Source organism: Cervus canadensis, chromosome 4, assembly GCF_019320065.1.
Source record: "Cervus canadensis isolate Bull #8, Minnesota chromosome 4, ASM1932006v1, whole genome shotgun sequence".
In the NCBI taxonomy this organism is placed as follows: domain Eukaryota; kingdom Metazoa; phylum Chordata; class Mammalia; order Artiodactyla; family Cervidae; genus Cervus; species Cervus canadensis.
The window spans coordinates 18,571,699-18,597,089 of NC_057389.1; positions in this window are offsets into that span (position 1 = coordinate 18,571,699).

The window sequence follows — 25,391 nt, forward strand, 5'->3', positions numbered from 1 at the left end:
GCTACATACACACAATGGAATATTACCCAGCCATTAAAAAGGCTACATTTGAATCAGTTCTAATGAGGTGGATGAAACTGGAGCCTATTATACAGAGTGAAGTAAGACAGAAAGGAAAACACCAATACAGTATACTAATGCATATATATGGAATTTAGAAAGATGGTAACAATAACCCTATATGTGAGACAGCAAAAGAGGCACAGATGTATAGAACAGTCTTTTGGACTCTGCGGAAGAGGGCGAGTGTGGGATGATTTGGGAGAATGGCATTGAAACATGTGTATTATCATATGTGAAATGGATCACCAGTCCAGGTTTGGTGCATGAGACAGGGTGCTTGGGACTGGTGCACTGGGATGACCCAGAGGGATAGGATGGGGAGGGAGGTGGTAGAGGGGTTCAGGATGGGGAACACATGTACACCCGTGGTGGATTCACATCAATGTATGGCAAAACCACTACAATACTGGAAAGTAATTAGCCTCAATTAAAATAATAAATTTATAAAAGAAAAAGATGTGACGATATATACACACAATGGAATATTAGTCAGCCATAAAAAGAACTCTATCAGGATATACTTTATCATTGTTTTTCTACTTTATCTATCTTTTTCTATATTTAATTCACTACTGATATATATCTCAGAGTCTTTTCTGCTATCTTTAATATCTCAGTCATCTAATGGATGTTTCTGTTCTCCTTTTTTCACTTTAATAACAATCAAATTTTCTTTACTTTTCACATTTATGGTAATAAATATGGCAAGATTTTAGGAAAGGAGTACATCAAGGCTGTATATTGTCACCCTGCTTATTTAACTTACATGCATAGTACATCATGTGAAATGCCAGGCTGGATGAAACAAGCTGGAATGAAGGTTGCCAGTAGATATATCAATAACCTCAGATATACAGATGATACCACGCTTATGGCAGAAAGTGAAGAGGAACTAAAGAGCCTCTTGATGAAAGTGAAAGAGGAGAATGAAAAAGTTGCCTTAAAACTCAACATTCAAAAAACTAAGATCATGGCATCCAGTCCCATCACTTCATGGTAAATAGATGGGAAAACAATGGAAACAGTGACAGACTTTATTTCCTGGGGATGGTGACTGCAGCCATGAAATTAAAAGACACTTGTTCCTTGGAAGAAAAGCTATGACAAATCTAGACAGTATATTAAAAAGCAGAGACATTACAATGCCAACAAAGGTCCATCTAGTCAACCTATGGTTTTTCCAGTAGTCAGGTATGGATGTGAGAGTTGGACTATAAAGAAAGCTGAGTGCTAAAGAACTGATGCTTTTGAACTGTGGTCTTGGAGAAGACTCAAGAGACCCTTGGACTGTAAGGATATCAAACCAGTCCATCCTAAAGGAAATCAATCCTGAATATTTATTGGAAGGACTGATGCTGAAGCTGAAACTCCGATACTTTGGAGTTTGGCCACCTGATGTGAAGAACTGACTCATTTGAAAAGACCCCAATGCTGGGCAAGATTGAAGGCAAGAGGAGAAGGGGACAACAGAGGATGAGATGGCTAGATGGCATCACTGACTCGATGGGCATGAGTTTGAGCAAGCTCCGGGAGTGATGCTGGACAGGGAAACCTGGTGTGCTGCAGTCCATGAGGTCACAAAGTGTAGGACACGACTGAGTGACTGAATTGATAAAAAAGAATGAAATCTTGCCATTTGCAGTGACATGGATGAACCTAGAAATTGTCATATTGAAAAATGTACAATCTAAAAAATTGGTACAAGTGAATGCATTTTGAAAATGGAAAGTGTCAGATGTAAGAAAAAAGTTTAGGTTACTAATGGGGAAAGGAGGGCATGGGGGTGATAAATTGGGAGATTAGGATTGACATATACACACAACTCTTTATAAAATAGGTAACTAATAGAACCTACTGTAGAGCTCACAGAAGTCTACTCAATACTCTACAATGAGCTATACAGGAACACATTCTGAAAAAGTGTGTTTATATGTATGACTGATTCAGTTCAATATACAACAGAAAGTAACAAAACATCGCAAAAGAATTATGTGTGATATGTGCTAAGTTGCCTCAGTCACGTCCTACTCTATGGGACACTATGGACTGTAGCCTGCCAGGTTCCTCTGTACATGGGATTTCCAGGCAATAACACTGGAGTGGGTTGCCATGCCCTTCTCCAGTGGTACTTCCCAAACCAGGTTTCGAACCCACATCTCTTACATCTCCTGCATTGGCAGGCAGGTTTTTTATTTTTTTTAACCACTAGTGCCACCTCCAATAAAAATTAATTTTTAAGAAAATCAAAGAAAAGACATGTTGCTTTCAAAGAGTGCTAGGGAGGAAAAGTGTATGTGGGGGGAGACAGTGAGACAGTGATATCTGAATTGTCACTAATAATCACGGTACTCGGAAGTCAATGGAGCAAATATTTAGAGTGTTAAGATGAAAAGCAACTCAGAATTCTCTACTCAAAAAAGTCTAAAACCTCTTGAACAATGATGTTGAAATAAAGTTGTAAACTAATTTTAAAACAAACTGAGAAATGTTGTTGCCAGCAGGCTTGCAATGAAGGAGAAAAAAAATAAAATCAAAATTTTCTTCTTTTAAAAAGTTCATAAAAATGAAATACCTTTGGAACAACTAATAAAAGAGAAAGAGAAAAAACTGTCTATATCAAGAATGAAAACAAAAATCAAGGGATAGAATATGTTATCCACTACCTCATGCAAGTAAATTTCACAATTTGTATAAATTGGAAAAAAATTTCTGAATTCCCCTTGTAATAACTACAAGGAGAAAAGATAGTAAACATGAATAGTTATATGTATGCTAAAAAATAGTTCTCTCTGCTTCCAACACACACACACACGTGCACACACACACGCACACACACGCACAATCAGGACCTTATTTTCAGCAGTGAGAGTAAAGAATTGGCAACATCTACTGAAGGTGAACATCTAGATACCCTATGATCCAGAAATTAACTCCTATGTTTATACCAAACAGAAATGTGTACCCATCCTGACCAAAAGACATGGATTGGAATGCTCTCACAAACAGTATGTTTAATATCTATTTTGGAAGGATTCAATAACCATCAGTTTTATATTGTATAAATTACATCACGCTGTTTAGTTGCTCAGTTGTGTCCGAATCTGTGCGACCTCGTGCACAATAGCCTTACAGGCTCCTCTGTCCATGGGATTTCCCAGGCAAGATTACTGGGAGGGGCTGCCATTTCCTTCTCCAAAATTATGGAATATTCACCCAGTAATATATGGCATATTCATCCAGTTATATACTACACAAAACAATATTGAATAAAATATAACTGCATACAGAAATATCCATGAATATCACAAACATGTTAAGTAAACTAAGCCCCCAAAATATATAGTGTATTATATCAAGTACAAAATGTAATTATAAAGTAAATTTTACTTGTTAAAGTACAAAAGATAATCAATGGTGTTAGTAGTCAAGGGGTGTTTAGTGAACAGAAGGAAGCATGATAGCATTTGGAGAATTAAAATATTTTGATACTGTATATATCAAAATTAAAACAAGTTTTAAACAACTCTTCTGAGATAGACAAAAGATCCAAATTAATTTACAGATAAAATCTGGAGTTTTTTATAGTTTAATAATCACTGATTTGGATTATCAATCACATCTACTGAACTTTGTACACTGTATGTGAAAGCATATGCTTTGCAGTTTAAAAGGCCTATGACAACTTTTAATATTTTTGTAACATCAAATCCCTTGTATATTTACCTAATAAGTATCTGTTCAAAATAAAAATTAAAATCATTTATGATAAAGCTCCAATAGAACCAAAATTATAGAGAGCAAGCAGTGCTTTTAGTACATCTGTTCATTTGCTTTTAAATGCCTGGCGCATTTGTATCAGAATTTTCATTGTTTGAATCTTCAAAAACTGCAAATCTTTCAAGCACTAGGAGAAGTCTATCAAAAAAGATACTCTTCTATTATTTTCCACTTTATAAGTCTACTTCCCTTCCCCCACCCTGTAAGGGCCCCAAACCCTTCAGGCCTTGAATCATGTCACTATCATTCCAGCTAAAGGGAACCCGAGAGCACTCCCCTGGGTTCCTATTAACACCTGCTACTTAATCAGCCAGAGGGGCTGTTGGTGACTGATGGCATGTAGTTCTATCCATTTCTTCTCTCTCCCTCCCCAGAGGCTGCACCACCATTGCAGCCATCCCAGCCTGGGGAGTGAGAGCAACAGAGATTGGGCAACACAGAGAGTTGGAGAAATATATCCAATTGTTCAAAAGCTGGAGTTTGTTAAGAGTAAATTCCCAGTTATAAATTTGCAAACAAGAACATGCAGCTGCGGAATGTATTAGCTGCAGATCTGTAATTTTTCAGCTTTCAGCTTCATAAATATTTTAGGCATTGTACAACTACAGCAGCATAATAGTAATAGAGACCTCCCTGGATAGAAGGCTGCTACAGATAAGACGTATGTGGCTAAGCGCAGGGGGCCTTTATTTTGAACAAGGAATAAGTTTAGCAGTGCAGCCATCTCTAATTTAGACTGTTTTCTTAATCTGCTGCCAGGGGAGCATGCTGGGTGATTCACAGTAATGAACTCCACCTGGATGCTCTGTAAATCTGAAAAGAACAACTAACGGCAGCCTACTAACTGTTGTTACCATGGATCTGGTTGAGTGAGCTCTAATTTGATCATTAAGTGACCATCCCACCAAGGAACCATGAGAAATGCTTGGAGACTGCCATTTCATGATAGTACAAGAAAGACTACTTATTTAAATAAGATCATTATGAAGTAGAATGACCCAGATTGAGGGAAAAAAACAACAACATTTGTAAAACCATAAAAATAAGTTAATACTAAATATTTAATCTTGACTAGTGGATCATAGTGTTAGTTAAATGGGACCAGTATTTTTAAAAATTTTTTTAATTGATAACAGATAAGAACTGTTCACTAAAATTGTCTTAACACCACTATAAACTTGATGGCAGTTAACTCACCAGTAATAACTATACTACTTTTAGTTTCTGGCCTTATATAAATAGCACAGTAAGGTATATATTGGGGTTTCCCAGGTGGCACTAGTTGTAAAGAAACCTCCTTCCAGTGCAGGAGATGAAGTGATGGGGGTTAGATCTGATCCCTAGGTTGGGAGGATCCCCTAGAGGAGGGAATGGCAACCCACTCCAGTATTCTTGCCTGGAGAACCCCCTGGACAGAGGTGCCTGGGTGGGATATGGTCCAATAGGGTTGTAAAGAATCAGACACAACTGAAGCAACTTAGCCTAGTCTAGCCTAGCCTAGCCTTAAGTATATATTATAATATGGCATAATAAAGTATACCAAGTAAATAAGACTTTCACAGATGCAGAATGCATATGGTACTACTGTATAACAACAGTAATGGAATGCTATCTCTATCTTGGAAACCATAAGCTGAGATATATGGCTTGAATTTCTTTACTTCTATCTGAACTCTGGTCACCATCTTAATAAAATACTTTGAGAACAAGGTCAGGCACTACTGCTGCTTCAGCATAGTCCCTGGTGGTGGTGGTTTAGTCATTAAGTGATGTTTGACTCTTGCAACCCCATGGACTGTAGCCTGCCAGGCTCCTCTGTTGATGGGATACTCCAGGCAAGAATACTGGAGTGGGTTGCCATGCCCTCCTCCTGGGGATCTTCCCAACCCAGGAATTGAACTGCCTGCATTGCAGGCAGATTCTATACCAACTGAGCTACAAGGGAAGCCCAAGGTCCCTGGTAACCAGCCTGAAACCTGTCCTGCCACAAAGTAGACCATTGATTGATTTTGCCTCTCCCTGTACTGAAATTAATTTTCCATTCAATCCTTATCACAAATTCGTGTTTACATTAGCAGACATTTGTTGTATTTTATTGTCCATTTTCCCTACTTCTGCCAACAGAACAAATACAAAATGCATGTTTCTGTGTAAATTATCTGAATGCATGTTTCCCCACTCCCTTATTTGCAGCCTGTGCAGTTCGAGTGATCATTTGGAACATAGTTCAGATTTACCAAAAACATCAGATAATGAGTCGGTAAAGAATTAACTCATTAATTCATTTATTTATTCATATATTTATTTGTTGATTTTTGCTCAGCAAGTTTTTGATTGAATTTCTATTGAATATTAATACTAATTGGAAATATTAGTATTTCCAATATGATAATTAGTATTAGTATAAAAAATTAGTATTTCCAATATAATAATATTAATACCTTTGGAAAAAAACGATGTTTCCAGTAGCCCTAGAAAAAGGATTCTGATACCCAAATTTGTCAGTTTGTGTATAAGTGCATATATATATGTGTCTGTAGATACCCTGAAAGATAAACAAAGTAAATTATCTACTTCATGGTTATTTATTCTATGAATCAGATTTTTTACAGATGTAGCATTTTCTAAAAATTATGGATATAAACACTCTGATTAATTTTACAAAGCAAGACCTATTCTCTTTCAATGTTGAGTATAAGTTTTAGAAGGTCAATGAAAGGAATTGGCTATCTCAAGGGAGAATGAATTCTTGTTACTGGAAATGCTTTAGAAAAAGCTGTTAATTCCTTGGTGGGTATTTGGTATTGTGGAATCTCACAAAGGATAGCAGTCAGATTAGATCATCTTAGATAGTCCTTTCAAGACAGGTATTTTGTGATTAATAAGCTCATATTTGTGTAGATTAGAGAACTCTAGGCACCATGTAGAAACAAAGAAGAAATAATGAGCAAGTACTCTGCTTTAACATTTAAAATAGATGTAGGTAAAGTCAAATAGAAAATAATACAAAAGTAAATCAAGGAAATATGTCAACAAGCTAAAAGATAATTTCTAACTGAAAATATAAATGCTAAAGAGATTTTCACTTTTTGAAAACATTTCTAGAAGAAATATTTTACTGAATAACATTTCTAGGAGAATTCTGGGTTCAATCACAGTGATGGTACATTAATTTCAGTAATTCTTCTACAACTCCCTCAACCTCTTCCTATTATCCATTACTTCCTAATATCCATTACTTCCCCTATTCTCCACATAGATTATCCACAAACATAGTTTACATCTCTTGGATCCACTGATATCAAAAGATATACAGCAGAGTTTTTCCCAACTCATGATATCCAAATGGCTCTGTATTTAAAATAAACATATAGTCTAATCTCTTATTATCAATTAACAGACTTACAGAAAAAATAGACAAATCTATCCTACTTGAAGATTTTAACATTTCCCTCTCAATAATGAGTAGAATAATATAGAACAAAATATAAGGATATAAAAGACTGGAACATTTCTACCGTCATGACCCAACGTATTATTTTTAAGGCTATTTTGTAAGAGCAGCTTTTAGTTTTACAGCTAAATTGGGAGGAAGGTACAGATATTTCCTAACAACATACTACCCCACACATGCATAGTCTCCCCCATTATCAACATCATTCGTTAGAATGGTACTCCTTTTTTTTTTTTTTAACCAAGAATGAAGACTGACACATCGTTATTAACAAAGTCTGTATACTTTAGGGTTTACTCTTGGTGTTGTATATTCTAAGGATTTAGAAAAAGTACAACAACATATAGCCATTATTAAATCATGCAGAGTATTTGCCCTGCCCTAAAAATGCACTGTGCTCTGCCTACTCATATCTCCTCCCCTGGTGTCTGCTATTAACAGCTGATCTTTCTGTTGTCTCCATAGTTTGCCTTTCTCAGAACGTCATACCACTGGAATCACACAGTGTGTAGCCTTTGCACATTGATTTCTTCTACTTAGTCACATGCATTTAAATTTCCTTTATATTTTTTCACACCTTAACATCTCACTCATTTTTAGTGTTTAATATTAACCTATTGTTTGGGTAGATTATTTTCTCTATTTACCCACTGAAAGATATCCTCATTGCCTCCAAGTTTTGGAAAACGTGAATAAAGCTACTATAAACATCTGTGGGCAGGTTTCTTTGTGGACATAAGTTTTTAACTCCTTTAGGTAAATATCAAGAGGCATAACTGCTCAATCATAGAGTAAGAGTATGTTTAGTTTTGTAAGAAATCCCCAAACTGTGACCCAATTTATTGCACACTATTTGAAACTATGGTAGCAAACATGTTCTTTTCAAGTGCATATGGACCACTTAACAAGATAGACCATATGTTGATGGTCTATCTTGTTAAGTTGAATCATAAAACAAGTTTCAATCAAATCTGAAAGATGGAAATTACATACAGCATATTTTCAGACTTAATTTTAATTAGAAATAAAATATATCTAGCAATTCTCAAATAGAGATAAACAATATATGTCTAAACAGCCTATGAGTCACAGTAAAATAAGAAAAAAATTAAAGTTTTTGAAACAAATATTAAAAGACAATGTTTAAAAAAATCTGTGAAATATAGATAAACCAAAAGTTGACTCTTCAAAAAGATCAGTAAAAGTAATAGCTCTGCATAAGACTGATCAAGTAGAAAAGAAGTGACCAATATCAACAATAAAGATAGAATATCACCATAGCTATTTAGATTACTTCATGTCCATTTAATGTTCATGGATATTAGTGATGATTATACTACTGCAATACATTTAACAAGATACATCCTTAGCTACAGACCAAATTTAAAATATTAATATTGAGAATCAAGCAACATGTAGAAAAATATATCAATACCCTCATTAAATGAAAATACTATTTATAGCTTCTACCATCAAAGGTCTTAGATATCTTTCCTTTCCTTAAGAAATGGATCATATTTTCAGTTAAGTGACTTTCTCAGTCTGCTTCCTGTCCATAGAAATAACACAGAGACTATCCTGAGGCAGTCACATGAGTTCAGGCAAAAGCAATTAAAAATGACCCCACTAACACACATGCTGTTCACACTGTTCAGTGGAAACAGTGTCAGACTTTATTTTGGGGGGCTCCAAAATCACTGGAGATGGTGACTGCAGCCATGAAATTAAAAGATACTTGCTCCTTGGAAGGAAAGTTATGACCAACCTAGATAGCGTATTAAAAAGCAGAGACATTACTTTGTTAACAAAGGTCCATCTAGTCAAAGCTATGGTTTTCCTAGTGGTCATGTATGGATGTGAGAGTTGGACTCTAAAGAAAGCTGAGTGCCAAAGAATTGATGCTTCTGAACTGTGGTGTTGGAGAAGACTCTTGAGTGTCCCTTGGACTGCAAGGAGATCCAACCAGTCCATCCTAAAGGAGATCAGTCATTGGTGTTCATTGCAAGGACTGAAGTTGAAGCTGAAACTCCAATATTTTGGCCACCTGATGTGAAGAGCTGACTCATTAGAAAAGACCCTGATGTTGGGAAAGATTGAGGGAAGGAGGAGAAGGGGATGACAGAGGATGAGATGGTTGGATGGCATCACCGACTCAATGAACATGAGTTTGAGTAAACTCCGGGAGTTGGTGATGGACAGGGAGGCCTGGCATGCTGAGGTTCAAGGGGTCCCAAAGAGTCGGACACGACTGAGCGACTGAACTGAACTGAACACACAAACCATAAGCAATGATAAATCATTGTTCTTATTGAGTTGCTAAGCTGTGTCTGACTGTTTGCGATTCCATGGACTGTAGCTTACCATGGGTTCTCCCAGCAAGAATACTGGAGTGGGTTGCCTTTTCCTTCTCCATTATAAATCATTAAGCAACCACAAATAACTGACAGAATGAAAAGATGTAGCAAAAATCTTTTTTGCTTGTTTTTTTAAAACATTTATTTTTAAGTGGAGGATAATGGCTTTACAGAATTGTGTTGTTTTCTGTCAAACCTCAACATGAATCAGCCAAAGGTACACATATGCCCCCTCCCTCTTGAAGCTCCCTCCCATCTCCCTCCCCATCTCAACCCTCTAGGTTGGTACAGAGCCCTTGAGTTCCCTTAGACACACAGCAAATTCCCACTTTGAGTCCATTCTAGTGAGCTGAATAAACCTAGAGCCTATCATACAGAGTGAAGTAATTCAGACAGAGAAAGATAAATATCATAAACTAACAAATATATATGGAAGCTAGAAAGATGGTAATGAAGAATTTATTTTCAGGCAACAGTGGAGAAACATATAGAGAACAGATTTGTGGACATGGGGAGAGGGGAGGAGAGGGTGAGATGTATGGAGAAAGTAACATGGAAACTTACACCAGCATATGTAAATTAGATGTAAAGGTCTTTATCTGTAGATGATATAATTGTCTATTGGAAATCCTAGGATCTACATTAAAGCTTCTAGAACTAAGAAGTTAGTAAGATTATAGGATACAAGACCAATGTAGAAAAATAAATTTTGTTTTTAACAAAGGACAACTTAAATTGAAATTAAATCCAGAATATCATTTATAATACCATTAAAGTATAAATCTCTGAAGCATAAATCCAACAAAAATGTGTAAGACTTATGTAATGACAGAATATAAAATATTGTTGAGAGAAATGCAAAAAACCTAAATAATGGAAATACTGTGTTCATGATCTCATCTTTCAAAAATTTTAAGATGTAAATTCTTGATCTATTTATTTTACATAGTGATATAATTATATTTAACATCCAGCAAATGTTTTTGAAGAAAACAAAACAGATTCTAAAATTTGGATGAAAATCCAAAGACCCTAAAATAATCAAAACAATTTTTAAAAAGAACTAAGTTGGATAATTTACATTACTTCACCTCTATGTGTTATAAAATTATTATAATAATACAGTATGATTTTAGCATGATAATAGATCACTAGAGATGCATAAATTTAAGAAATAGATCCACACATGTACTATAAATGGATATTTGACAAAATTACAAAGGAAACTGAGTGGAAAAAAGAATCTTTTTAACATGTACTGCTGAAACCATTAGGTATCTATGTATAATAATATATTATTTTAATCCACATTTAATGCCAGATAAAAAAGTTATTCAAAATGGATCATAGACCTAATTGTAAAAATCTAAAACCATACAATTTTACAAAGGAAAACAGAATAGAAATTATTTTTAACCCTAACTTAAGCAGATGTTTCCTCAATATGATGCCAAAACCATGCTTCATAATTACATAAATGAACTATTAGACTATCAAAATAGGAACTGATGCCCTGTGAAAATTACTCCTTAAAAAAAAAAAAAGCCAAACATTGATTTAAGATATTGAACACCTGTAAACAGTATATCTGAAAAAGTAATTATATTCAGAATATATAAAAAATACACAAACTCAATAGAACACACAATTTGAAAAAAAAAGCACACATCCAGTTTCTATTTCTACACATGAGGACCTGACATTGTAGTTCTGTCCAAATACCATGTAAAAGTTTAACAAACTAAAAAATTAACAGTCACCTTGAGTGCCATGAAAGGTACCAGTACATAAGGCGAACCACCATTCACAAGGTTGAAAATACAGACAAGCAAATACAGGGAATATTGGCTTACCAGAGAAGAACAAGATCAACTCTAGATTTCCTATCCCAACTAAGGGGATTGGAAAAAAATTGAGAAACTCTGTGAAGTTCACATTCCAGAGGCACAAGCTCACTTTCTAGAACCTCACACATCACCACCACATTGCTAAAGGCCTATTTACTTAAAAAAAAAAAAAATCCTGTATGTAGTATACAAATTTCTTAATGTACAGCTATCAATTTTAAAAATACAAGGCATGCCAAAAGGCAGAAGATACAATATAAAGACACAGAGCAAACATTAGAAGCTGATAAGCCAGAGATGTTTTAATTAGCAGAGTAAGGTTTAAAACAATAATAAATGTGCAAAATGTTTTAATGAGTAAAGCAGATACCATGCAAAAGCAGAGACATGGAAATTCTAAGAACTAAAAAAAAAAATTGCTAGAGATTAAAAACACTGTAACAGAAATGAAGAATGCCTCTGATGCTTCTGATGGACTCATTTATAGAGTGAATGAAGGTGAGGAAATAATCTCTGAGCTAGAGGAATGTATCAACAAGCAAAGGATACAATAGATCAATGGAAAAGAAAAAGAAATAAACTACAACTACCTTTATTCAGTCATGACATGATCATCTATGTAGAAAATTTGAAAGGACAGAAAAATCTGTAGCTGATAAGCGATGTTGCATGATATGAGGTTAATATACAAAAGAGATATTCCATGTTCATGGAAAGATTCAGTGCTGTCAATATGTCAGTTCTTTTCAACTTCATCTACTGATTCTAAAGGTTATTTAGAGAATCAGAAGAATCATAATAGCACAGACAATATTGAAGGACAAGAACAAAGTTTGAGGACTTATGCTACCTGACTTCAAACTTTACTGTAAAGCTACAGTATTCAAGACTGCGTGCTCTGGTTACAAGAATGTATGTACACATGTGAGTGTTCAGCCACTCAGTTGTGTATGATTCTGCAACCCCATGGACTTTGCCCATCAGGCTCCTCTGTCAATGAGATCATCCCAGCAAGGGTACTGGAGTGGGTTGCCTTTCCTCTTCCAGGGGATAACCCGGGGATTGAACCCCCATCTTCTGTATCTCCTGCATTGGCAGGCAGATTTTTTTTACCACTGAGCCACCTGGTAAGTGGCTACAGGAATATGCAAATAGAAAAACGGAATCAAGAACTCAGAAATATACTTCATAAAAACATTAAACTAATTACTGATCTTTGACAAAGAACCAAAGGCAGCAAAATGGAGCAGAGATAGCTTCTTCAACACACATTGTTGGAACAACTGGACATCTATGCAAAAAAAAAAAAAAAATGAATCTAGATACAGATATTATACTCTTCACAAAAATTAAGCAAAAAATTGGATTACAGATTGATATGTGGAATACAAAACTATAAACCCCAAAGGGTAACTTAGGAGAAGATCTAGATGACCTTAGGTAGGGTGACAACTTTTTAGATATAACACTAAAGACCCAAATCATGAAGGAAATAAGAAGCTAAACTTAATTAAAATTCAAAACTTTTGCTCTGCAGAGGACAATGTCAAGAGAATAAGAAGACAAGCCACAGAATGGGAGAAAATATTTATGAGAAAGACACATTTAATAAAGGATGTATTCCAAATACACAAAGAACTCTTAAAAGCCAACAATAAGAATCAACCCAATATTAAAAAGGGACAAAGACCTTAACGGACACCTCTTTAAACAAGATATACAGATGGTGGATAAGCCTATGAAGAGAAGCTCTACATCATATATCATCAGAGAAATGTAAATTAAAACAACAGTGAAAAGTACTACACTCCTATTAGAATGGCTAAAATCTGAAACACTGACAACATCAAATGGCGAGGAGGACATGAGATAACAAACTCTCATACATTGCTGGTGGGAATAAAATGTATCACAGTCACCTTGGAAATTAGTCCACAATTTTTAAACTAAATACACTATTAATGTATGATCCAGCAATTGAACTCCTTGGTATTTACCCACATGAGCTGAAAACTTCTATTTATACAAAAAATCTGCAAACAGATGGTTATAGTACCTTTACTACATATGTCAAAGCTTAGATGTAACCAAGGTGTACTTCAGTAAGTGAATGGATAAATAAACTCTGATAAATCCGGAAAAAGTTATTATTAATGCTAGGATGAATTAAGCTCAGCTTTCCCAGTGACTTTGTGGTAAAGAATTCACCTGCAGTGCAGGAGATACAAGAGAATCATGTTTGATCCCTGGATAGGGAAGATCCCCTGAAGGAGGAAATGGCAACCCATTCCAGTAATCTTGTCCAGAAAATCTGGACAAGAGGAGTCTAGAGGGCTATAATCCATGGGGCTGAAAGAGTTGAACATGACTAAGGGATTAACAACAAACTAAGCTATCAAGCCGTGAAAAGAAGTAGAAGTCTAGTTCCATATTACTAGGTGAGAGACAATCCATGAAGGCTACATACTGTGTGATTCCAATCATATGACTTTCTAGAAAAGGTAAAACTATTCAGTTCAGTTGCTCAGTCATGTCCAAATCTGCAACCCCATGGGCTGCAGCATGCCAGGCTTCACTGTCAATCACCAACTCCTGACACTTGCTCAAACTCATGCCCATCAAGTCGGTGATGCCATTCAACCATCTCATCTTCTGTCACCCCCTTCTCCTCCTGCCTTCAATCTTTCCCAGCATCACAGTCTTTTCCAATGAGTCAGTTCTTCTCATCATGAGGCCAAAGTATTGGAGTTTCAGCATTAGTTCTTCCAATGAACACCCAGGACTGATTTCCTTTAGGAAGGGCTGGTTGGATCTCCTTGCAGTCCAAGGGACTCAAGAGTCTTCTCCAACACCACAGTTCAAAAGCATCAATTCTTCAGTGCTCAGCTTTCTTTTTAGTCCAACTCTCACATCCATACATGACTACTGGAAAAACCATAGCTTTGACTAGACAGATATTTCTTGGCAAAGTAATGTCTCTGCTTCTTAATATGCTGTCTAGGTTGGTCATAGCCTTTCTTCCAAGGAGTAAGTGTCTTTTAATTTCATGGCTGCAGTCACCATCTGCAGTGATTTTGGAGGCCAAGAAAATAAAGTCTGCCACTGTTTCCATTGTTTCCCCATCTATTTGACATAAAGTGATGGGACTGGATGCCATGACCTTTGTTTTCTGAATGTTGAGTTTTAAGCCAACTTTTCCACTCTACTCTTTCACTTTCAACAAAAGGCTCTTTGTTTCCTGCCATAAGGGTGCTGTCATCTGCACATCTGAGGTTATTGATGTTTCTCCCAGCAATCTTGATTTCAGCTTGTGCTTCATCTAGCCTGGCATTTTGCATGATGTACTCTGCATATAAGTTAAATAAGCAGGGTGACAATATACAGCCTTGATGTACTCTTTTCCCAATTTAAAACCAGTCTGTTGTTCCATGTCCAGTTCTAATTGTTGCTTCCTGACCTGCATACAGGTTTCTCAAGAGGCAGGTCAGGTGGTCTGGTATTCCCATCTCTTTCAGAATTTTCCACAGCTTGCTGTGAGCCACACAGTCAAAGGTTTTGACATAGTCAATAAAGCAGAAGTAGATGTTTTTCTGGAACTCTCTTGCTTTTTCAATGATCCAACAGATGTTGGCAATGTGATCTCTGGTTCCTCTGCCTTTTCTAAATCCAACTTCAACATCAGAAAGTTCACGGTTCACCTACTGTTGAAGTCTGGCTTGGAGAATTTTGAGCATTGCTTTGCTAGTTTGTGAGATGAGTGCAATTGTGTGGTAGTTTGATCATTCTTTGGCATTGCCTTTCTTTGGGACTGGAATGAAAACTGACCTTTTCCAGTCCTGTGGCCACTGCTGAGTTTCCCAATTTGCTGGCATATTGAGTGTAGCCCTTTTACAGCATCATCTTTTAGGATTTGAAATAGCTCAACTGGAATTCCATCACCTCCACTAGCTTTGTTCGTAGTGATGCTTCCTATGAACAGTATGAAAAGGCAAAAAGGCAAAACTATGGAGAAAATAAAAAAGATCAGTGTTTACCAGAGTTTATGAATGGTGGTTGTAGTGAATAGGCAGAGCACAAAGGGTTTTTAAATCAGTGAAAATACTCTTTATTATACTGATGGATACATATCATTGCATATTTGTCAAAACCTATAAAATACAAAACTCTAAAAGTGAACTTTAACATAAACTAGGTCTTTGTGTGATAATGATATGTCCTTGTATGTTTATCATTAGTAGCAAATGCAGTCCTCTGGAAAAGGATGTTGATAATGTGGGGGAGAGCAATCATATGTGGGATGTGGGTATATAGGAAATCTTTGTACCCTCCCTATCAATTTTACTGTAACCCTTATTTAAAAAAGAAAGAGCAAAACATTTGAACATATTTTTCACCAAAGTATATATATAAATCCCCAGCAATCACATTAAAAGATGCTAATCATTAATAATTAGGGAAACTTCAACTAAAACCACAATATAACACTAGAACATATCTCTTAGAAGGTCTAAAATTTTTTAAAAAATTAAAAATAAATGGCTGACTACACCTAGTTTTGGTGAGCAACTGGTGGACCAAATGTAAATGGTAAAATCATTTTAGAGAACAATTTGAATATTCATTTAAAAAAATAAATATATAATCACCATATGACTTGATCTTTCTAGCCCTTGCTATTTACTCAAAATAAATGAAAGCATATGCCCAGAAAAAGATTTGTCACTAACGTATATAGAAGCATTAATTGAAATAACTAAAAACTTCAAGGAACACAAATGTTCACCTATAGCAGAATAGATAAACAAACCATGGTATACTCATGAAGGAAATTACTACTTAATAATAAATGTAAACCAACAATGATAAATGCAAATATACTTTTGAATCACAAAAATGTATATGATAAATGAAAAATGCCAGATACAAAAACTGTATTACATTGCTGTGAAGATTACCTGAGTTCAGATATATCTGATATCTGTGCATCTGGCAGTGCAAAATTAAGTGCTATGCAAATGCTAGGTTAAGTACTATTGTTTTTATTGTGCTAAGTGTTGTGCTAAGTCACTTCAGTCATGTCTGACTCTTTGTGACCCTATGAACTGTAGTCTGCCAGGCTCTTCTGTCCATGGGATTCTCCAGGCAGGAATACTGGGGTGGGCTGCCATGTCCTAAACTCCAGGAGATCTTCCCGACCCAGGGATTGAACCCACAACTATTGTGTCTTCTGCACTGGGCAGGTGGGTTCTTTACCACTAGCACCACCTGGTATTATTAAAGGAAATACATGAATTTTCAAAATGAAAAATATCATCAAGTATTGAGTAGGTCTAATAAAATAAGTGAAGTCGCTCAGTCATGTCCGACTCCTTGCGACCCCATGGACAGTAGCTTGCACCAGGCTCCTCCGTCCATGGGATTTTCTAGGCAAGAGTACTGGAGTGGGCTGCCATTTCCTTCTCCAGGAAATCTTCCTAACCCAGGGATGGAACCCAGGTCTCCCACATTGTAGACAGACGCTTACCATCTGAGTCACAAGGTAAGTAGATAAAATAAATTATTATTAGAATAGTAATTCTAATAAATTCAAGATACACAAATATGACATTTTAGAAGCCTAAGAACAAAAGGAAAATGATAAACCTTCTATAAATGGGAAGGTTTATCCCAAGATGGGAAGGATAAAAGGGTAAAAGAAACATCACTTTCAAAGGCTTAGAATTACAATGGTTGAATATTTTTGAAACAATTGAATCTAGAATACAGTGCCAAATATAGTATGAGAGCAAACTGTTAATAAAACTATTTCAGATATGTGACAAGTTTCTTACCATGTGTAATAATGAAAAAATAAGATAATAAACAAGGAAGTGAAATACATAAGACTAAGGAAAAAGAACTCACTCAAAGAGAAGAATTATGAGAAATCTCAAGATAAATAATAGGACCAGTGAATACTGGGTCCAGACTGGAAATAGTGGTAAAGGATTCCCAGATATATTTTCAAGGAAAAGAGAGACTTCACTGATTTGATGTTACTCTAGAAATACTGGAAGAACTACAGATTTTAATAAAAATTAGCTATTGTAAAAATTATCAGCCAAAACACTTAAAAAAATCAGCACAAGAAATAGAACATTTTACAGTTGCCTATCAATTCTGTGAGCTGTAGCAAACAATGTTTACCAAGTCATAGCAATGTTTACTAATATTTGACTAGGAACCAATCTATAAATTCCAATCTATAAACCAATAAAAGGAATAAAAATCAAAGTAAAAAATTAGTTAAGAAGTGATGGCAGTTGGAAGATAAAAGGAATAAATTCTAGAATCTCTAATGCCCTCAACTTTCAGAGTTAGGGTTTGAAAGATAATATCTATAGAGAAAGGAACACAAATAAATAACTATATTCTTTAAAGTCCCAAAATAACCAATAAAGTAGCTAAAAATAGTGTTGTGAATATATTGGGATGAGAAAGAGGAGGCATGGAGTGTTCAAGTAAATTAGAAAATAAAAAATAATGTTTAAAGTTGATATATAAGCAACTGAAATTTGTTTGTATTCATTTTATTTAGAGATATAGTCTAAGAGAAAAAATGTTAAAAGTGATAGCTTCTTCTGACACTGGCAGTTGATCGTAAGAAAGCAGTGGATAAGTGTTTCATTATAATCTTACTATAATTTCTATTATTTATCTTTTACAAAAGTATATATTTCATTTAAATTAATAAAAATTACTGAAGAATACTACAAAAATATAAAATGTTAGTGAGTACAAATGACAAATAAATGAAATAGAGTCTACAGACATAAATGAAGATCTATGGATAAGATTTATGATCATGTTAAAGACAGAATTTCAAATCAGTACTGGATGTACTAATTATGATATCAGGACATTGGTTGCATATGAAGGAAGCTGAATGTTAGATCTTTTTATTACTCAATGCACAACAATATGTACCAGATGGACTTCAGAAACAACTTTTTTTAAATACTCTTAAGGTTTGAAATAAAACATAAGAGAATATTTTTTATAATTTGCATGAAGAAGGCCTTCCTAAACAAGAGCAATAACTCAAAAACACAAAGAAAGACTGTAGCGTTGATTAATAGTGTGGACTTCTGTTTAAAAAATAGCCATAATAGACATAAACAGTAGATAACAGACTGGAATAAGGTACATGCAATATACCTAGCAGACAATTAATGTCTGTTTAAAAAAAACAGTCCAAAGTCATGGACTATAAATTAATAAAAATATTATCTATTTAATTTTCAAGGAAACATAGGTTAAGACAATGTTATTTTGCTGATAATTTTGACAGAAACAGTTTAAGTAAAATCCCCCTCTGTAACCTCTTATGCCTATTGCTTCTTGGGAAATTGGTAACTCTGTATTGCTTCTTGGGTATTATTTTAAGTAAAGTTGCTTTCTCTTAGTGATTAATGCAGGGAATTATTTGTTTTCCTCCTAGGGACTTATCTACTACACTGTGCTTTCAAATTTATTTGCATGCATGTTGCAAAATAGTACGTTTTAATTTTTTCCTGAGATTCAATGTTTAGTTTCTCCTTACTTTATATTTTATATATTTGTGATTTCTTCTCCTTTTTCTTGATTAATTTCTCTAGGTTTTGCCTAATGATTTTAAGGTATTCTATTCACATATTGTTAGGCTGTTTTCTATTTTCTAATGAATTTATGACATTATTATGTTTTACTTTATGCTTTCCTTTTATTTGTTTTCTTTTTTGATTTATGCATTAACTCACCTTTATTATTTATTTCTCCTATGCATATCTAATGCTATTAGTTTGCTATTTCACTGCCTTTGATATAAAGCTTTTCATTATTATTATTTTAACAACTTTCTCAATTTTAGTTTGACTCCTCTTTGATGCAAGACTTTTTTTTTTTTTTTTAACAAATAGCTTCAAAAGTTTTCTTGGGAAAGTATGTTGTTATGCTGTTTTCTGATTTTATTATTAATTTCTAGTTTAATTGCCACTTGATTGCCTGATATATTTCTATTTTGTAAAAGAATAATTGTTCAGATAATTTTTTTAAAGTAATTTGATTTAGAAAAGGCAGAGGAACCACAGATCAAATTACCAACATTCACTGTATCATAGAAAAAGCAAGGGAATTCCAAAACAACATCTACTTCTGCTTCACTGACTTCACTAAAGCCTTTGACTATGTGGATCAAAACAAACTGTGGAAAATTATTAAAGAGATTGGAATAACAGATCACCTTACTTATAGGACAAGAAACAACAGTTAGAATGAGACATGGAACAACAGATTGATTCAAAATTGGGCAAGGAGTACATCAAGGCTGTATAGTGTCACCCTGATTATTTAACTTATATGCAGAGTGCATCATGTGAAATGTCATGCTGGATGAACCACAAGCTGGAATCAAGACTGCTGGGAGAAAAACCAACAACCTCAGATATGCAGATGACACCACCTTAATGGCAGAAAATTAAGAAGAACTAAAAAGCATCTTGATGAAGGTGAAAGACAGGAGTGAAAAAACTGGCTTAAAACTCAGCTTTCAAAAACTAAGATCATGATATCCAGTCTTACCACTTTATGGCAAATAGATGGGTAAAAAGTGGAAACAGTGACAGATTTTATTTTCCTGGGCTCCAATATCACTGCAGATGGTGACTGCAGCCATGTAATTAAAAGACACTTGCTCCTTGGAAGAAAAACTATGAAAAACCTAGACGGTATATTATAAAGGAGACACATCACTCTGCTGAGAAAGGTCTGTATAGTCAAAGCTATGTTTTTTCCCAGTAGTCATGTATGCATGTGAGATTTGGACCATAAAAAAGACTGAGTGCCAAAGAACTGATGCTCTTGAACTATGGTGCTTGAGAAGATTCTTGAAAGCCATGGACAGCAAGGGGATCAAACCAGTCAATCCTAAAGGAAATTGACCCTGAATATTCATTAGAAGGACTGATGCTGAAGCTAAAACTCCAATACTTTGGTCATCTGTTGCAAAGAACCAACTCATTGAAAAAGAAACTGATGCTGGGAAAGATTGAAGGCAGGAGGAGAAGGTGGTGACAAAGAATGAGATGGTTGGATGGCATCACTGACTCAATGCCCCAGAAGATGGTGAAGGGTAGGGAAGCTTGGTGTGCTGCAGTTCACAGGGTTGCAATAAGTCAGATAAGTCTTAGCAACTGAACAACATGCTCCTTGAAATAATATGTACCTTTTAAAAAGAGTGACATAAACTTATATACACACAGAGCGACATTAAGGAAAGAAGAAAAGCAAAATTTCAAGAAAATATGTATACTAAATTTTATCAGTGCAAATAATATGTTTCTAAATACATGTGTAAGTGAATGTAACAAAGATTGGGAGTTTGCACACCAGATTGTTTATAGGCATGAATATGAATGAGTGGGTAAAGCCTTATGGCCTAGAGACCTCCCCCTGTGGACCATGCCAGGGCTAGACTTTCTCTCTCTTGTTCAGGGCTATTTATCTCTCTTGTTCAGGGCTATTTCCATTCTTAACTTATTTCTTTACAGATTTGTAAAGTACACCCTCAGTAAAACATGAACCCTAAAATCCTTATCTCGGTACTTTTCTAGGGGACCCAACATTGACTGGCAGGTATGACTGTAAAGAGATATGGCTGTGAGTGACTTTCACCTCACCTCACCTATGATATGACTAAGTCACATTAGATAGTAAAGTGCAAGGGGGTTTGGAAAATAGTTTCTAGATATTTTGCATGGAATTAAGGGACATTTCCTCAAGTATGAGAGTCGCTCAATCTTGTCTGACTCTTTGCGACCCCATGGACTATATAGTCCATGGGATTCTCCAGGCCAGAATACTGGAGTGGGTAGCCTACCCCTTCTCCGGGGGATCTGCCCAAACCAGGATTCGAATTGGGGATCCTGCATTACAGGTGGATTCTTTGCCAACTGAATTATCAGGAATGACCATGAGAGTTGCAGTATTCTTCAAATAGAAAGATAAAAATGACAAAAGGTTGGTAAATAGTAGCTATAACTTAACACACACTGTTAACAATTTATTAAAAAGATCATTTCCAGTATCTTTTTAAAAATGCACTGGTCTTAGATTTTGTACTAAAAAATCAAATGTTTCTCAGGCACTGATTTCAGTTGTCCAAATTATTGGAGAACTTCCTTTTGTATAGCACTTAAGCTTGTTATAATAATATCTTTGTAAAACTAGTTATAAGCATTGGTATGATAAGAGATGGATCTTTTTTCTATGTTTTAAAAAATTTTATATATATTCATAATCTTAATTATTGAGTGTTTTTATAAAAACTAAAAGAACATGGGCATGAAAAGCATATTTAAGAAAACTTTACATAGAGTTGGAAAAACATATCACAATCCTTTATTTTTCCATGTTTGTATTTTATTTTTAAACTTAAGGAATAAAAAGTTAGTCAGATGTTAGTGAGAGGTCGGATAAAACACACATCCATATGGTGTCTGATAAGGACACTGAAACCTTTCTGATAACATTTAAAATTTTTTTCTATTTTGATTTTTAAAAACTTTCAGAAATCGCTAATAAAGGACACTTAGCCTTATGAAAGATGACATTAAAGGATATTTGCCATCAGAGATTACCTACCAGAACTATAAATCACATGTCATTTAGTGATGTATCTATGACTACTTAGTTGGCATGACAAAATCGGATAGTGATTACATGATTTATGAGGTATAGAGGAGAACCTCTCAAGGGGAATATTCAGAGACCAAAATATTTGAACATGGAAAAAAGACTGTTTTTCTTTCATTAATATAAATTCAGATTTACATGAAGGGGGAAAAATCTAGTGGGTAATTTAAGCACAACTTTATGCTGCTAGATATAAAAGATAAAAAAGTTAGAATGATTCTATCAACATGATAAACAAGAATAAAAATGCCTATGGTACTGTAAAGACAGGATATAAACTCTTTTCCCATTCAAGAAATAAAAAAAAATATGATCAACAGGGGAAAAAAGCATATTTTAAAAGATAAAACATAAGCTTGAAATCCTGGTTTAGCTTCAAGGTCCATGATATATTAATTTTTCAATCCTTGCATTATTATTTAACCTCTCAAAGCCTCAACTTACTCATCCATAAATGGGAGATTAAAATATCAATCTCATGATATTGCTTTTAAAATTAAATTATCAAACATAAAATCATTGAGAACCATGCCTGGCACACAGTGATGCTCAGTTTTAGATCAATAGCTCTCATTATTATTAATATTAGGAAACAAGAGTAAATCAACTGTACAAATTTTTTCTATTGACGTGGCTTCAATTTCACCACTACTTCTGTTTAAAAGAATACATGGAGGGAAGAACATAAGTGCTTGTGCTGTCTCTGAATGAGGTGTTTCAGGAACATTAAAAGAAATTAGACAGTGGCCTGCAAAACTGATGTTCTGTTCAATGTACTGTTCGGTTTCCAGTAGACTTAATTAAGACATAGTGGGATGAAGGCAAGATAAACCTTTTCAAATAGCTCTTTATAAAGAAAACTCTTTTGTGATCATAAAAGTTTCAATACAATCAAGATATCTAGGAAGAAGCTGATTTTAGGCAATTCATCAGTTCTCTGGTCTGGTCAAACACAATGGCTAGCATATATCAAGGTCTTTGTTTCTTACTGTATTCAAAACCTGTTAAATGAATTGATTCCTTTAATCTTATGATAACCTTATGAAATAGTACTTTTATCCTCACTTGTGGTGATAGAGACAAATGTGGCATGGCTCCTGACTTCACATTCTGCCAGAGATAGAGGCACATGTGTTTAGAAACAAGTAAACAAATGTATAAAATAATTACATGCTTAGATAGAGCTGGGCAAAACTATGGGTTAATCAAGACTACTGGAGCCTAGTACTGTTATCCTCTTATTTTATAAGTTTTTACCTGAAGTTCTATTCTATGTCCAAGATGTATTTTTAGATATTCCACCAGTTTTGTCTTGCAGGACTCCAGGACAGAATGGAACTCAGGATGAAGCAGCCACAGCAGCCTCCTCTTTCTTAGAAGGAACCAGTCAGGGCCAAGTGAGAAAAATGGGCATCTCTCTTTTGTTTTGGATGGTTTTCCTTTCCATTCATCACTTCTAAATAGTTGACTATAATTCTAATCTATCTTTCTGCTCCCTCCTATCCTCCCATCCCCACTAGTACACATGTATCCCTTCTCCTTCCAAGTATTTGCTGGGCAAGTATATTTCCTGAGACAACCAAGCTCTGATTTACCCAGTCTTGGGGAAGTTACTGTTAAGATGAGTCTAAATTCTGGAACTAGGAATGAGAAGAAATTAATAGGTCCTTTTTCTCAGAACTTAAACTTTTCCGTTACTCAACTCATTGCAACTTTTCAATATAAAAAACAGTGAATAAGTTTACATCTTATACCTTTCTTGATATATTGTTTTTATGTTTCCTTCCATTTTACTTTAATTGTAAAGACTGACAGTCTCCAAATATAGTGTAAACTGAAAAATAGATGACTATTGCGTTTTCCCACAATATGTGCTGTATGCTGTTTGCTGATACCATTTATGAAAGACATCAGATACAACTCCAAGAGCAGAACCACAGTGTGATGCTAGCCTGGTGTCAGTGAAGGACGTATTAGGAATGTCAGCATCAAGGATACTATGGCATCTTTCTTCATCAAGTCCTTGAAAAGAGCCAAATCTAGTATTTTCTGATATATGACTGTCACTGATGGCCCAAAGTTTGGATTTCGGTACTACATTGATACATTTTTAAATTTGAATAATTCCAATTAAATATATTGGAAAATATCCAGTGTTCATTTATTTTTCATTTACTTTTATTAGTTGGAGGCTAATTACTTTACAATATTGTAGTGGTTTTTGTCATACATTGACATGAATCAGCCATGGATTTACATGTATTCCCCATCCCGATCCCCCCCCTCCCACCTCCCTCTCTACCCGATTCCTCTGGGTCTTCCCAGTGCACCAGGCCCGAGCACTTGTCTCATGCATCCAACCTGGGCTGGTGATCTGTTTCACCACAGATGTACAGAGCAGACTTTTGGACTCTGTGGGAGAAGGCGAGGGTGGGATGTTTCGAGAGAACAGCATCAAAACATGTATATTATCTATGGTGAAACAGTATTCATTTATAACATGACATTGTTTTAAAATACGCCATTTGAAGCAAGACATATAAGCTAACTTAAAGGCAATATAGTATTTAGAGAGGGTATTTAGTTCAGTATTTAGTTCATAAATTTGGTAGGTGAATAAGTAGAATTTGGGAAATGATGGGCTATACAAATACTATGTCCAGGTTTAGACTGGAGGACTTAAACTCTGTGCTTCACAACTTTCAGGCTGCCAACAGATGAATCAACCCAGTCTCAGATTTAAAAAGTAAAATACTGCCTTTAAGTTGCTCTTTTTCAAATATGCACAGGCATTTACATTTTAGTGGCTGCAGAGAAATTCCAATTTTCTCATTTAACTCTTCTATTCAATAAAGTATGCAATCTAAATGGTAGGAATATACATTTACCCTGTCCAATAAAAACAGAATTTAGCATTTTAGCTCTTTTGTCTCCATTTTATTCTGGCAAATTTGGAGGAAAGTGGAAAGATCCTGGGACACAGGGAAGGTTTTCCTATTTCGTAAGTGGTTTCCACTAGTGGATATCTATCATTTTGCCTGCTCTGAAATCCTTTCCCATGTCTGTCCTTGTGTTTTAGTGAGACACAGTCCTTCCACCATTATGAACATCACTGGAATGGATAATGATTCAGATCTGAACAATTCAAGTACTCCATCTTCTTCACAACTGAGAATATTTCAGGGA